This window comes from Pelodiscus sinensis, chromosome 4 (assembly GCF_049634645.1).
Source record: "Pelodiscus sinensis isolate JC-2024 chromosome 4, ASM4963464v1, whole genome shotgun sequence".
NCBI classification, from domain to species: Eukaryota; Metazoa; Chordata; order Testudines; family Trionychidae; genus Pelodiscus; species Pelodiscus sinensis.
In genome coordinates, this window is record NC_134714.1 from 87,851,305 (window position 1) to 87,865,014 (window position 13,710).

The 13,710-nt window shown below is 45.6% G+C and overlaps 1 protein-coding gene and 1 long non-coding RNA gene across 13 annotated transcripts in view; one reads left to right on the forward strand and one right to left on the reverse strand.

Annotated features, from left to right (window-relative positions):
• The window catches only part of LOC142829167 (uncharacterized), a 29,196-nt gene extending 26,187 nt beyond the window's left edge, over nucleotides 1-3,009 (reverse strand). The window contains exon 1 of the long non-coding RNA XR_012903548.1: nucleotides 2,569-3,009. This is a non-coding gene — a long non-coding RNA (uncharacterized LOC142829167). The remainder of the gene's footprint in view (nucleotides 1-2,568) is intronic.
• SHANK2 (SH3 and multiple ankyrin repeat domains 2) overlaps nucleotides 1-13,710 on the forward strand; it is a 690,873-nt gene that overhangs the window by 554,006 nt on the left and 123,157 nt on the right. The gene's annotated exons all lie outside the window — the stretch shown is intronic.

Genomic DNA, 13,710 nt, shown 5'->3' on the forward strand with positions numbered 1-13,710 from the left:
TTGTCTCGTGATCAACCTTTATCAGGTTTTCAAATATCTTTCTGTAGAAGCAGTTTCATCCTTAGAATTCTTGGTCATTGGACATCTCTAGCTCTTTTTCTTGTATAATCAAGATCTGTATTGATCTACTTGCTCAAATGCCTGATGTAACGCTTCATTAACATTTTAATAAATCATTTTCTTCTCACTCTGACCAGAATACATGGCAATAAAATGTTTTTGTGCACTTCATATGGGAATTGCATTCTAAGCCCTAGGTCTTTAAAACAAAAAAAGCAAATGATGGTTTTTTTAACTTAATGAGCTGTGATAACTGAATTAATGGAGTAGTGTAATGTGCTTTTGTCTCTCTCTTCTCTGATGGGTGACAAATTAACAGCTATTTGTTTAGATATGGATAAATGGTAGGTGATGACTATGCCCCTTATGACTAGGTGGCTCTCCTTTTCATATAGTAGATTACCTGCACAACCATCTATAAGAATGCAACATTATGGTAGTAATTCAGTGGCATCATTAATTTTTATAAGGGCTTAGTAGAGTGAATGGCCTTCAGAGCAGACTGGGTGAAAGACTGGTGGTGCAAGAACTATCGGAAAAGAAACTGTTCTTTTTCTTAACAGTTCTCATTTTTCAAGCCTCTAAATCATTTTATTTATTTTCATTTATAGACCTCCCTACTATACTCATCAAGTGGTATCTGAGTACCTTGCAAGTTTAAATTGATTTTGTTTAAAAAAAAAAAAAAACTCTGTTGGAAGGAAGGGACATACTCTCACTAGTGGGATGAACTGAGGCACACACAGGTTAAGGGTCAAATTCTACCATGAGATTCTTTCTTGTGTTGAATAGTAACTTATTTTTCAAGTACTCATACTGAGCCTAATGCCACTATTTGAGGAGTATGGTACTATTTAATGTGAGAAATGGAGACAGAATCTAACATTTAGCGAGTTGGTCAAAATCTCCCTTGAAGGACTAATAAAGGAACTTATGTCTGAAGTATTGCTCCTCTACCCTCTATCTGGTACCTGAGCCCAGATATGTTTGTGTGAACCTTTTAGCTATTTGGAGCAATAAACTGAACTATTTAATTAGCTGATATATATCATAGCAAATCTGTGTTATTGATTTGCATAGTGCTAAGTTGTTGGCCATTATTCACTGCTAAAAATTAAAAATCTTCAGTGAGACAATCTAGTTTATTCAAAGAAATAGGCCATACATTACTTTTCTATCCAATGCAAACATAGGTCCCATTTTTCAGGTGATCCATCCCCTGAATTTAGTGAAAGATGCATCCATTTAACTGAAGGCCACAATGAACTCATGTAAAATAGGTAACATTGCAACTGCTATTTTGCACATACCCTGGAATGTATCAGGTCACATGGGAGACTTATGTTTGGCACACACAAAAATTAAAGAGCTCAGAGTTTCTCTCCTATTTAGAATCTTCTGATAACTTTAATGATTTTTCATACCTACTTATCAGTTTTTGTAATAGCTTTATTTTATGGGGATCAGAGTCAAAGGAGACTATTCAAAGCAATATTTATTATTCTTTCCCTTTAAAACAAACTTCTGTTTACAGAGTCACATCAAAACTCTGAATTATCAGACTAGATGTTACTTTTTTCTGACACGAGCTTGAAGTAAATGGACAATTTGTGTTATTTATAACACTTGAAATTTTCACTTAGGTTGATTCTGAAAAGCTTTCAGATTCTCATAAATCCCAACAAGTTGCTTGCTTTATGTTGGAAACCTATTCTGAAGCTTCCTATTCCAAGGCGTGATGTCTTTATTTCTTAAATGGATAGTAGTGAGATGTAAGATGGTTTCCTATCTTCTAGGGTGCTGGTGTGGGTCACACATTGAGTAAGCCAAGTGGCAAAATGTTGATTTTTTTTTTCTGAATAGGAGCATAGTTAAATCATTTGATCAAAACCTAGAGCCCTAAGCCTGAGAGAAATCCTACTGGCAATGCAAACATTCTGCAAGAGTCCCAACCTTGATCTTAGTCAATTTACAGCAATTTCTCCTTTTGCAAAAATTGGTATTGTCACAGAATTATCTGATTTTTGCAACTTTGGTCAGGTGTACGGTTTTTGAATATGAATCTGAGTGAAGTCACAAAACTATATTTGGTGTGTAAACTGATGGAGCAGGATGCCTAGTCCAACAACAAAATCTGTCACCCAGAGAATTTTTCTCTCAAATTGCTGCAAACAAGAGTGAAGGCTCATAATAATCTTAGTCAGAATCTATACAAATATAGAGACATCATCTGTGCCTCAGAGCTATTACTCAGAGAAGACTTGCCTTTGTGGCATATGAAGGAAAGGAAAGAGGGAGACATAGTTTACATTTTTATATACATTTTTAAAATTAAGTATCTATTTAAATGTTAGCGAAAACTATGTATCATTATTTAGATTATTTCTCTACATTATCATGCAAAACTATACTTGTTCATTGAGTACATATAACTCTTAAGGTTTTAGTATAAATCTAATAATAGCATTAGGTGGATTTCAGGTATCTGACAGATAAGATGTAATGTACCTTAAATATATTCTTGAGCTAAAGTAACACCTGCCAATGGCACGAGCCAGCCAGTGCAAAATACCTACTGCCAGTAACTGCATCTGTAAAAAAATGATGAATAGATAGCACAAAATACTTACTAGCCCCCCCTAATTCTATTAATTCTTGAGCCTGTCTGTCTGCTCCTCTGCCAAAGCACTAACATAAAATAGCAGTGGGTAGAGATTTGACAGTCCTTCTCAAAGATTTTCCCCTCTCAAAATCTTACATGCTGAACTAAAGTGGACTTGTTGAAAACTTCCACCAAGGCAAGCTAAGATGGTGGAACACTTATCATTGCTCCAGACATCACAGTATGACACTAATACATATTTCAGATCAAGATGAATAAAATGTTAGCAATAAAGCTGGCATGCTTTAGTATCTAACTACTTTAAGATTTTTATTAGTTATATGTATATCACCCATTGTGTGTTGTGGCAAAGCTCCAGCTGTGCCCCATGGGTCTTGCGCTACTGGTGGTTAAGATTAGCCTCAGAGGCTCGCTGTGACCCTTCTCACAGCCTCTTTCTCTTTATATGAGGCAGGGTCCACAGCTTACTGGGCCATACTTATCACAGGCTAGCTCATGGTGAAAATCCTTCTATAGTCCTGGTCTCCCTTCTTGGGCCAATCTCTGTGTTGGTGTGGGGGAGGGGAAGTTTGGGAGGAACCCAGGCCCACCCACTACTCTGCTTTAGGGTCCCTGGAATGCAGCAAGCAACAGACGGAATTGTCTTGATTTCTTTTCCCACAGTTTTTCTCCCTGAGACACTTCCTCAAATAGCCCCACCTCGTGTCTCCCACTAGTACCTGCTAGCCATTCCTCAGATCCCACACGACCACAGCTTTTCCTTGTAACATGCTTCCTCCTTCTGGTCTGTCGCTCTGTGTCTTCCTAAGATTACCATATTTTCGGAACCATATTTTCTACATATTCCAATAGCTATGCCTAGTGATCCCTTAGGCCCCGCTCACCTGCCACAGGAAGTTCCACCCTTGGGTAGTATTTCTGGGGTCAAGATGGACATGTGATTGGAAGTAAAGGGTGTCATATGACCTCTCTAAGAATGCCTCCCACTGTCCTCTACCAACAGGGATGAGTTTGGGTCCCATAGGACCCCTACCCCCAACTATACTGCAATTGCATTAACCCATGCCCCAGACCTGGGGTCCCATGATACTGCACGCATAGGGATCCAACCTCAATTCAAGATGAGATCCAGGATCCTAGACCTATTAATTTGAAACATAGATGCAGCCCCATTTGACTCAGGGCTTGGGAGTCATCCAGAACTATGCCAAAATTTCATGAGACAATTTCCTTAGTCCCCTTAACAGACAATGCTTACTGGTTCCTATTAAATCGTAATCGGAGGGAGCTGGATCAGCTCCCCACCTTCTGTGGAAAGGGGGTTGCTCCTGCCCCGCAGAGGGCCCACTGCAGAGAGGAGTTGCTCTTGTCCAGAGCAGCCTCCTCCTATCTATAGGAGACCCGGGGGGGCCTCATAGGCAGGGAATGCACCGGTGTCCAGAGCAGCCTCTCTCCATGGGGAGTCCAGGCTGCTGAGGATAGGGGCTGATCCGGAGGGGGCTGGGAGGTGGGAGCAGCCCCAGTGTGACCTAACATTAACAGGTCAACTGATTAATGGGAATTTACATCCCTAATGAGATGTACTGCAACTGCATTTTTTGAAGTTACAGCAAAACTATCAAGTGCCCTACATTTCCACAAGCCAGAATGACCATACTGAACTAACCATGACAGTTACAGTGTGGAGAAGACCATGTCACTAACCCTCATCATCACTGTTTGAAAGGTACATTTCCTATCGGGGTCAATGGGGTTGGGGTATTTTATATGTAGAGCTACTGAGAAATGTATATGTCAATACCATGATGGCAATGCCTATATTATGTAAATAATACCTAATAATAATTGCTAAATGAGACAGTTTCCCAATCTGCTTACAAAGCACCTGATCTGTTTTAAACTTTAAGATAGGATTGGGCCTTAAACAATCTATTGACAGGATTGGGCCTAAAACAATCTATTGACTTTACTCAAGAAGATCCAGTTAACATTTAGTCACCCTTCAAAAATATAAGGGGCCAGTCAGTAAAAGACCCACTGCCTAGAAGAGGTGATCTTAGGAAAATATTGGAAACACTTTGAATTGACTTCTTCTGACACCATCGCGCTCTCTCTCTATGGATGTGGGGTCTTTAGCACTGGTTTCACTTTTTCTGTCAGTATAACTCAGACATTCATTGTCACAGCTAACTCCATTGAGTTCTAGGCAACGTGCAGCCCAAAGACAGAACGACAAATGCCTTGAAACTGGAAGTCAAAACATCTCTCTTCATAGAGCTCACAAGGGGCTTGTTTACCCAGACACAGACGACAGGACAACCCTCTCTGTAGAGAGATGATACATCCTGCCTTTCTGGACGCACCAAGCGTTTTCACATGACATCTTAACACACTATTTAAATCATCAACTGCTTGGATGAGGAAAACTCACAAAGAGTCTGTCCATCATCCACACCGGAGTGACACGGTGATTTCACTGCCATGGTAACAGACCTGATCTCTCTGTGGGGCTCCTCTGGAGCAGAAGGGAGCCTAGGGAGATCTCCTGGTGAGGGGGGAGGAGCCAGGGGTGCTTCTATTTCAGTGGCTTTCAATCTTTTTGGCCCGTGGACCACCTGGCTCAATGTATACCTTTCCATGGCCCACCAGTTGCTAATAGAAACTCATCAGTAATTACATAATTACGCCCAAGCCATTTTGCTAGTGCTGCACCTAGGCAGAACGATTTGATATAAATTATTAAACAGACTAACCATTTTAACTTTATCGTGTTAGTTTATCAAACTTCATTTTAAATAAAGTAAAATGTTAATTTGTGTCCAGCACAAAAGGTTTCAGTGTTTTCTTTCTTTATGGCAGGGGTTGGCAACCTTTTTGGGGTAGGGAGCCACTGACCCACAGAAAAATCAGTTGGGGACCACACAGGTGAGAAGTAAAAACACTCCTCCTGAAACCCCCAACTCTCACTTAGATGGCCCCCAACTGAGACACCTCACTCCTCTGGGGCTCAGCCCCATGGGATGAGGGAAAGGAGCAGGCAGGAATGAGGTTCAGGGCTTCCCATAGATCAGATTCTTTTCTGGTGGATTTTATGGACCCCCCACCTTAGGTTCTGGGGCGGGGACAAAAATGAGGGGTTCAGTGTATGGGACAGCGCTGCCATTGTGTGCGATAGGGATGGGGGTGCAGGATCTGAGAGGGAGAGGGCAAAACGGGGAGAGGTTACAAGGTCTGGATGGGAAGAAGGGTGCAGAAGCAAGCTAAGAATAGGGTGTCTGGCAAGTTAGAGGGAGCAGAAGCAAGAGGGAGGGTGCAGAAACAGACTGGGGGTAGGGTGTCTCACCAGGAGGGAGGGTGCAGGAGCGGACTTGGGGTAGGGGTTGAACTTCGATTGTATGGCACCCTCAGAACCTCACTGGTCCCAGATGAGAGATTTTTCTAGACCAGGGGAGGTCCTTTCAGACCCTCTGTGGCTACCCCCTACCACTGGGCTTCCTGGCTCCCCCCCTTCCCCGTAGCACAGATGAGCTGTGAACTGGCTCCTGGTGCCCCCCGCCCCGTGCAGCCCTGTTGAACTGTGAACTGGTTCCCTACAGCTGCCCTCCTCTCCTTCCAGCCGCTTGCTTGCTTTTTGCGCACTCCTGGCAGACAACTCCTCCCGTTGCTCTTATTGGCGGATTTCTGCAGCAGGGAAACGTTCCAGGAAATGTCCCAAGCTCCTCTTTTCTCATCTGAGGGAGGAGGAGGAAAATCAGCAGTGCACGGCCGCTTCTAGCTGTGTTCGGAGCCTCGGAGCTTTTCAGGACACTAGGGCAGGAAATTAAAAAGTGGGACTATCCCAGAAAATCTGGGATGGATGGTTAATGTATGTCTTCCCCCTCTCCTTTCCTTGGTGGGGGAGGAACTTTTTAAAACTGCCTCACTGTCTTTAATTGGCTGCAGATGTTTAATGGCTTGCCTGAGGGAGCAAGCTAAGTAACTAGTCCCAGATGTCTGCCTACCTCCATTTTGTGGTAACAGTTTCTAGTAGTGTACCCTGGGAAGAGAGAGCAGTTTGTCCAACACCCTGTATACCTGCCTTCCACCAGAGTGTGGCAGGTTGCTGCTTTGGCTTTGTTACAATGTATAGAGAACATCTTAAGCTTTGAAATTGGGAGAAGTATTTTAAGTGCCTCACTGTAATGTCAGGAGCTTGAATGCGAATACAATAAAAGTGCGGTGCTACTCCTTTGAAGGTCAGATGATGCTTTCCAAATGCCATTGGGGAAGGCAAGAAGTGAAGCCTCTCCTGTTTGTGCCAGGCAGTTTCTAACCACGCTGCCTGGTAGAGGATGCTGCATAGCGTGGCACAGGGCATTGGAACAGAGAGACCCCCCTGTGCCAGGTAATGTGGGATGTGGAGTGGTTGGGAGTGGAACAGCCATGCTTTCCCAGGCAGCCTCCAACCATGCTGCCTGGCTCACAGCTTGCTTCCCAGTGCAGTGCAGTGGGACAGATAAAATGAGCCCCAGGTAACAGTAGGTTGGGAAGGGATTAAGGATGTTAAGGACTAGATGACAAGCAAATGCTTATCGGATAGTCAGTTGACTAGCTAATTCCGCCCCACTCCCTTGCTGCCTCTATGAGAGAGGGTACTTCAAAGTGGCAGTGTCGCATAGCTGACCTGGGGATCACCTGTGCGGCACTGCCGCTTTGAAACCCCAAGGCGGCGTTTCAAAGGGGCAGCTGCCACACAGCTGATCCGCAGCTCAGCTGTGCGGTGCTGCCCCTTTGAAATGCCAAAGTGGCATTCAAAAGGGCAGCACCATGGAGTCCAGGGTCAGCTGGGGAGTCCCCAGCTGACCCTGGGTTCTGGGGAAATGATGCTCCCTCCTCTGCATTTCAAAGGGGCAGCGCCGTGGATCCTGGGCTCCACACGGCATTTCATCAGATCCAAGACTCCAACCCCAGGCTCCATGGCACTGCCTCTCTGAAATGCTGAGGTGGCATTTCGAAGGGGCAATGCCGCACAGCTGATCCCCAGCTCAGCTATGCGGCGGCTGTCCCTTTGAAATGCTGTCTCGGTGTTTCAGAGTGGCAGCACTGTGGAACCTGGATTCTGCAGGGCATTTCAGAACTGGGGAAGTGCTGCACGGAACCTGGGGGTCAGCTGGGGAGTCTCCAGCTGATCCCGGGCTCTATGCAGCATGCAGCGCAGCATGGAGCCAGGGGTCAGTGGGGGACTCTGAGTCAGCTGGAAGAGGCAGGGCCTCAAACAGAAGGGGCGGGGCCATGATGCTTTGGGCTTTCTCATCCACAGACCATGAATGGTCTGGGGGTGGGGGAGCCCCTTTGCCCCTCCTTACCATTAAGTACTCATGCCCCTGGCAGTGGGAAGAGACTTCCCGTACTCTCCCACCCCCAAGCCAATCAGGGCTTAGAGACAGGGGAGCACGCAAAGCCTCCTCCTGCACTGCCAGGAGTGTGTAGCACTTCTAAGTGCAGTGTGCTTCTTGCAGGGCAGGGACAGGGAGGAGAAAACTGAGCACACTCCCCTGCCCCCGGGCTCTAATTGTCAGGGCCTCTGTGGGTCAGATCAACCTGCTTAGTGGGTCAGATCCAGCCCGCAGATGCCCTTTTGCCCACCCCTTGGTTACATAGTTAATTAATTAAATGTATTTTAACATCCCTAGAATGCCTATAACTTGAATACTTTGTGCAAACCTGGTCACGCCATCTAAAAAAAAGGTTTTTTTGGATTTGGAAAAGGTACAGAAAGGGCAACAAAAATGTTTAAGGGTAAGGAACAGCTTCCATATGAGATTAACAGTATGGCCAAAATTAAAGATTAACAACACTGGGACTTCTTGGAAAAGAAATGATTAAAGAGTGAGGGGACATGGAGGTGTAGAGAATCATGGGGTGAAAAATAGAATAAGGAAATGTTATGTACTCTTTCACTAACATAAAACAAGAAGCTCGCCCAATTAAATTAATAGGCAGTGGATTTAAAACAAAAAAGAATTATTAAGAACATAAGAACGGCCATACTGGGTCAAACCAAAGGTCTACCTAGCCCAGTATCCTGTCTGCCAAAAGTGGCCAGCACCAGATGCCCCAGAGAGGGTGGACCGAAGACAATGATCAAGCAATTTGTCTCCTGCCATCCTTCTCCAGCCTTTGACAAACAGAGGCCGGGGCACCATTCCTTACCCCCTGGCTAATAGCCTTTTATGGACCTAATCTCCATGAATTTATCTAGCTCTTTTTTAAACTCTGTTATAGTCCTAGCCTTCACAGCCTCCTCTGGCAAGTAGTTCCACAGGTGGTCTGTGCACTGCGTGAAGAACTTTCTTTTATTAGTTTTAAACCTGCTACCCATTAATTTCATTTGGTGTCCTCTAGTTCTTATATTGTGGGAACAAGTAAATAACTTTTCTTTATTCACCCTCTCCACACCTACTCATGATTTTATATACCTCGATCATATCCCCCCTCAGTCTCCTCTTTTCTGGAAAAGTCCCAGTCTCTTTAGCCTCTCCTCATATGGCACCCGTTCCAAACCCCTAATCATTTTAGTTGCTCTTTTCTGAATCTTTTCTAATGCCAAAGTATCTCTTTTGAGGTGAGGAGACCATATCTGTACACAATAGATTTCTTCATGGTCAACCTTTGAAACTCGGAATGGTGGAACGGCCCAAACTATAACAGGGTTCCAATAAGAATAAAATAATTTCAAAGAGGACAGGTCCATCAATGGGTACTAGCCAGAATGGACTGAGATGGTGCCCTTAGCTTCTGTTTGCCAGAAACTGGGAATGGGAGGCAGGAGATGGATCATTTGATGATGGCCTCTTCTGTTCATGCCTTCTGAAGCACCTGGCATTGGCTGCTATTGGAAGACAGGAAACAAAGCTAGATGGACCATTTGTCTGACCCGGTATGGCTATTCTGATGCTCTTATATGGAGAACTGCCTCTGGAGCTAGGGTATGTGTTTTAAGCAGACCTCCAATACAAAATCCAGGATTCAGACTTTAGAGTGTGCTACAAACCTCCCTCATCCCTCCTAAATGGCACCTTTTCATTTTTCTCAAAAACTGTTGGAAAAGCTTCTTGATTTGGTGATAGTAAGAAACGCTGTTTGTTCCCTATTGCTGGAAAATAACTTAGTATGGGACAAAACTGCAGTGTGGTATAAATTTTCAGCTTCTATAGAAATCTACATCTTTTGTAGAAATCTACATACTTCTACTTCGGAGTATTTTTTCTAACTGGAATTTCTATTGCTGGCTGCTGTTGCCCTGTGAAACTCTTCCCCCCCCCCCCCCCCCAATACTAAAACTTTAATATCTTAAAATGTGTCCTATGTTCAAAATTGAAGTTTTCTCTTTCATATAAAAACTATGCTTTTAAAATTGAAAAATGGTTATACACCTTTGTTTGCAGCTGCCATTTTCTGCCACACTTGGGCTGTGTCTAGACTGGCCAGTTTTCCCGGAAAATCAGACAGGGTTTTCCGGAAAAACTTGCCAGCTGTCTACACTGGCCGCTTGATTTTCTGCAAAAGCACTGACGATCTACTGTGCGAAATCAGCTGCTTTTCCAGAAAAGCTTTGCCGCTCCCATTCGGGCAAAAGTCCTTTTTGCGAAAAACTGTTGCGCAAAAGGGCCAGTGTAGACAGCTAGCTAACGCTTTTGCGCAAAAGCAGGCTAAATGGAAAAAAGCAGTTTGGACGAGCCCCGGACTTCCTGGTAACCCGAGCTCTTAAAGAACTCGCAGGCTGCTGAGCACACATGAGGTCTGCCACGGCACCCCTGTCCTGCCCAGCAGCCATCTGAGCCAGCCATGGCAGCTCCAGGCACTGAGCTACCTGCAGCCCCAGCGCAGAAGGCAATACCTGAGTGGCACCACTAACACAGTAGATCTTTTGTCTATTAGCTCTTTCTTCTTGATATTTAATTCCACCCACAACAATATAACACAAGTTCTGATTCTCCCCCTCGTTTGCACTGGTTTTGCACACTGACTTCATCAGAATTACTTCTAATTCAGAAGCCAGCCTGTAACAGTATTTCTGGAAGGGGGACTCATCCTCATTCTTTCCAGTCCCTTCATTTTTTATATATGGCATGTGGTTTTCAACATTTAAAAAATAAAATTGGCATGTATTTGTGTCTGCGGAATGTTTTTGATGCCAAAGTTTTGTGCTAGCCTGCTCTGTCTCCCACCTCATTAGCTCCAGTGGCCCAGCACATAGTATAATTATGTGAAGAATTTTGGCGTATACTTATTTGCCATACACTGATAACTTATTTTTAAGCACACCCATTAAAAAAGAAGCCACAATCTATCTTGTTTATTAACAGTTGCGGCTGCTCTCGTTGAGTCAAATTCTGACCTCAAATAAGTGTGCACTATTCCAAATGGTTTCAATGGGAGCTGTCTGAACATATCTGACTGTACATCTGAGGAGAAACTTAACATCATGTAACGTGTCATTTCTACTATCAGCCTGTGTGTGTGTGTTTGAGAGAGAGAGAGAGAGGTGGCAGGTGGCGGGATGAATACTGGAGAAAATTTGACTATTTCTCTAGCTGACATTGACATTTTTATCAGTTTCCTGCAATCAGTGTTGTTTGATTACAAAAATATATGTTGCCGGTCATGAATACTCATGCAAATATATGTTTGTACAAATGTTCATGCTTGAAATTTCTGCACAGCCATCTTGAAATCTCTGTTCCCCCCCTCCCCCGTGTACACAATATAGTCATCTGTTTGGGGAGTAGAAACAACAGAGTATGACTTCGCTAACCAGCAGTTGCAACTAATAGTGAATGGGTGAAGGCACAATTCAATTGCTTAGCTTGCGAAAACCGCATGGGCTGAAATATGATTGCACAAGGTGTGTGTCAAAGAATTTTGCATAATGGGACATGTTTGATTTTGAATAATGGACACTAGATTAAAGCTTAATGAATCAGTTGAGAATAGAAAAAGGCAATGTTCATCAAATAAATGATTCATTACAAATTGTTTCCCTGGATCTAATATGTATATAATAGAATTACTGTATAACACAACCTTGCCATGTGCCATATAATCTACGCATTTTTACTTGATATTGATTTGCATATTTGTATTTTATTTGCACATGCTGAAGGGCACTATTAGTCATCATGGCCCTAGTTCTTCCTTGTGCTGAAGCTTTTGTGTTCTGGTCTGGACTGGTAGATGCAGCCAGTGAAGGATTCTTGATGTTCAGGGAAATTCTTTGGTGTCATATGGCTGATGCCACATAGGCAACATAGCTGGAGATAGGGACCATGTCATCAGGGCATCCCCAGAAATTAAGCTGATATAAAGTAGAACAACTCCAAAGCTTCCATACGTATGTCAGGGTCTGGCCAGTGCTTAGATCCAGGGAAGTAAATATGGTGTACACCCAACTTGGCCGAGCTATTCTCTGTGCAGCTTGGAGGCAGCTGACTTTGCATAAATTCACAGATTGTAAAACCCAAAGGGACCACTATCATCATCAATTATAACAAAGGCGATCAGATTTCCCTGAATTAATTCTCATTTGAAGTAAAGCATATCTTTTAGAACAACATCTCCTCTTTATTTTAAAATTCCAGTGATGGAGAATCCACCACAAACTTTGATAAATTGTCCCAATAGTTAATTACCATCACTATTACAAATTTGTGCCTTATTTCTAGTTTGAATTAGTCTATCTCCAAGTTTCGGTGATTGGCTCTTGCTTAGCCGGAAAAGATGAGCCCCCTTGTGGTCCCCCAGGGAGCTGGAGACCCTCCTGGACCTCTGGCAGGAGGAGGAGAGTCTCCATGACATGATGTCCCGGCGCCGCAACACTGACATCTACGGCCACATGGCCCAGGCGCTAGCCCAGCAGGGACATCTGGCCCAGAACCTAGACCAGGTCTGGGCTAAGGCAAAGGAGCTGCGCCTGGGCTACACATGGGCCAGCGAGGGCAGGGGGGCAGGACCACCTGCACCCGCTACAACCGGCTGCATGCCATCCTTGGCCAGCCAGCCCAGCAAGCCCCGGATGTAGAAACCTGCGAGTGCCCCCCCCCCCCCCCCCCGTCACCCGGACCACTGAGGTGGGGGAAGGAGACAGCAGTGCGTCGGAGGAGGAGGCCAGCGTTGCCACCCAGCAGGTCTCCTCCAGCAGCCCCTCCGAAGCCGGGGAAGGATCCACCGGTGAGTCTTGCACTTTGCACTCACAAGGGCGGGGGAGGGGAGGGAGGGAGCCAGGCGCCCGGAGGGGGGAGGGGGAGAGCATGTCACTCAGGCCACGTGAGCTGCACACTGTGTAGCATTAGGCAGCAAGCAGCACGTGCAATCACGTGCAGCCTGGTTACTGAGCGGCACGTGGCCGCGGCAGGCAGCTGCAGGGCATGCCTGGGACCGTGCTGCTCTCTCACATTTTCGGGGGGATCAGGGGGAAGGGTGGATGCCGGCTGGAACCGGCCAGGGCCCCAGAGACTCAGCCCAGAGCCAGCACCTCTGCCAAGGGTGCAGCATGGAGAACGGCACACTGTCCCATGCCTGGCTGTGAGGCACAGCCAGCTGCTCTTGGGTACATGGCAGCATCACAGTCCTGTGACCGTGGCCCCCACCGAGCCCCTCTCCTGCTCCTGGTGCCTTGGCTGGCTCCCCGAGGGAAGTCCCCACTGCGGCCACACATGTCCCTGGGCTACCATGTGTGAGGGATAGTGGGAGGGAGAAGGGGGGGAAGCGCTCGGGCCGCCCTTAGGGCCGCCTGAGTTTTGCTGCAAGGATGGGACATCCCCCCCCCCCCAGTCACTCTTCTGGTTCCGTCCAGGAGATATCCCACGCGATGGGGATCTGAGAACCCAAACCACCTTTGCCAGATGTGCTCCCACGCACTTTGTGGGGATGCATGTCATTCCCTGTCAAACACCAGTGATTAGCCCAAAGCCTCTCAGTCTCCACCGGCAGGGAGTTCCACAGGTGAACGCAACACAAGCGCCCTCCCGCCCTCTATGGGGCCAGGA